This window comes from Pteropus vampyrus, unplaced genomic scaffold (assembly GCF_000151845.1).
Source record: "Pteropus vampyrus isolate Shadow unplaced genomic scaffold, Pvam_2.0 Scaffold46, whole genome shotgun sequence".
Taxonomy (NCBI): domain Eukaryota; kingdom Metazoa; phylum Chordata; class Mammalia; order Chiroptera; family Pteropodidae; genus Pteropus; species Pteropus vampyrus.
In genome coordinates, this window is record NW_011888827.1 from 908009 (window position 1) to 910739 (window position 2731).

Genomic DNA, 2731 nt, shown 5'->3' on the forward strand with positions numbered 1-2731 from the left:
AAAGAAACCCTTTGCAGAGAGCTCTTGTCTCCAACTTCTCTCTCCCGGTAACAGGATAAAGAAATCTACTCCAGGGGAGACTCAGAGCCATTTCATAGCAATTGTGCACCAGTTTTTCTACTGAAAAAGAGGATCCAGAGCTTCACTGGGACCTTCTGGAATAATGCAGGTGAAGAGACACTGTACATTACAGGCACCTGCACAATCTGAATCCACGGAAAGCTTTGCAAAGAAGTTACATACAGAACACAAACGTAAGGATTACACTACTGTAATGACTCTAAGCCGGGGAAGAAAGGAGACTGCAGCTGTAGCAGATGCGGGAGCCTGTGGGACGGAAGCTTGGGAGCCTGGGCTCAGGAGTCTGCTGCCTGGACTTGAATCTAAGCTTTAACGCTTAATTTGTTGTGTGATTCAGGACACGCTCACTTAATCTCTCTGCGTCTTGGATTTTTACCATCCATGAAGCAGGGTAAGCTCATGAAACTTGAGGAGTTCCCATTAGCATTAATAAATGTAAAGAGGTAAAGGCCTTAAAACAATGCCTGCCACACAGTAAACAGTCATTACACCGTTAGCTACTAAATGACATTACTGCTCAATTACTTCTCTACTTATTAAAAGAAATCTTATTTCTGCAGTTACGGAACAATATAAAAATTCACATTTAGTTGGCAAGGTACCCATAGTAAGGGGTAGGAAAGCTCCAGGTATTGCCAAATTGACTATTAGACTAGCACATATGCCAAATACTGCATAAATCCTAGTGGCAGTCAAGAAACAAAAGAAAAACTACATTAAAAGTGAGTATTTTAATGGAGTCAAGAAAATAAAAAATTTAGAATGTTAAATAAATAGAATTACAATATGAAGCAACACACCAAAATCTTATTTCTATTCTCTTGACCATATTACCACAATGTTTAATTAAGAATTTGCCTTTAAATTTACTTTTTAGTCTTGAAAACTTTCACATTTTTATAATCATACTTTCTAGCTTCTAAAAATTAGAATATTAAAGTCTAAATTAGCCCAGAAATCAGTGTTATCGGCTTAGAATGACAAGGGATGTATTAATACAACTGTACCATTAAACATTCTAGATCTTTCTACCTAAGAGTCTATGATGGGACACAAGCCACACGGAGATACCAAGATGCATTCAGAGGATGGCCACATCCTTGATTTGTGGCTCCAGATAATCCCAAGAGAATCAACGTAAGATTCAAACTCAATTGTGTATTAGTAGTTGACAATGACATGTTGCCTAGATGTAAGATATGATGTTCAAAAGATCAGAAGCAAAGCAGAGATATTCTTTCTTGGCCACTGTTCCAGCTTTCTGAATTAAGGCCATCAACTGTAGACTCTCCATGCGACCATAATTTAAAATATGCCAACCCTTCCTCTTCTATCATTTTTATATACTTTATAGTTATGGGGCCGAATCCAGAGGGAAAGTTTCAACTCAAAACAAATGTTTAATAATTTACATTTGAGAGGAGATAACATAAATAATGGATTAAAATAAGCAAACAAAACCTCTGCCTAAATTCTACATTATAATCCCTAGACCATTTTAATTATAGAAAAAAAAAAAAAAAGCAAACCCGTTCCTCTTGTGTTATACAACAGAAGCTCAATTCCCTTTCCCTAAAAATAATCTGCTCTAAAATGTATACTAATTTCACTGGAGAGGCTGGATCCTTAATTACTCGATAGGCTGGTCATTCTTTGAGGAAGCTGCTTCTAGCTGTGGCAGGCAGAGTAGAGACTTGCTCATCCTGACTTCAGACCTTTACAAAAAGAGTTAGAATCTTAAAAGATGTAGGGCTCATTTATTATCGTGCAAGAAGCACCTATAAAGTGGAAAACTTGTGTCAATGTCCAAAAATTTTAAACTATTTGGGGTAGAAGTGGGGGGAACTGGCATCTCAAAAATTACTGGATTGTTTCTACATTCTACTCTCCAACGTGAAGTGATTAGAAAAGTCGCTGAGCTGTCTGAGTGGCACTAGAAGAGCTCAGATGGAGTCACCCCTGGGTTCTAAACGAGGGGGGCTCAATATAGCGCCAAGAGAGCAAAGTGATTTCTCCGAAGGACAGCCACATTACACTGCGACTCGTTCGTCTGCACTTCTAACGATTTTTCTTTCTACACACTTAAAGTTAGGTTAATTTTTCTATTTATTTAATTACCAAATACCAGTCTTTCCAATTTGCATTATTGTTTTCATCCTTTCAAACTAGTAAAAATTTTTGGCAACACTGGATATAGTTCAAAATAGATGTCTCAGATATGACTTGTTCTATATAATAGCAAAAATGAAATTAGAGTTTGAAGAGCACTTTTGCAGGTCAGTTTCTATTTTTAGAAGTGAAGTTGTCTGAATGCCTTCAATTCTTCTGTAGTTGCTGATAAGGAAGATGTGGCAGCCAGCCTCTAAGAGGCCTCCAGTGATTCTGCCTTTTGGTATTCATGTCCCTTGGTAGTCACCTCCCACAATGAAAAGGGCTGACCTGTGAGCCACTAGGATTCTGCAGAAATGACAAAGTGTGACATCTAAAACTAGGTCCTGAAAGACACTGCAGCTTTCTTTGCAGTCTTTCTTGAGTCGCTCACTCTGCAGGAAGCCAGAGTTATGTCGTGAGGACACTCAGACAGCCCCATGGAGAGGTCCACATGCAGGAGAACTAAGGCCTCTCATCAACGGGCAGCATTACTGTGCAA

General features: G+C 38.6%; 1 protein-coding gene across 2 annotated transcripts in view; it reads right to left on the minus strand.

Annotated features, from left to right (window-relative positions):
• The window catches only part of WDR11 (WD repeat domain 11), a 65503-nt gene that overhangs the window by 17612 nt on the left and 45160 nt on the right, over nucleotides 1–2731 (minus strand). The window lies entirely within an intron of this gene.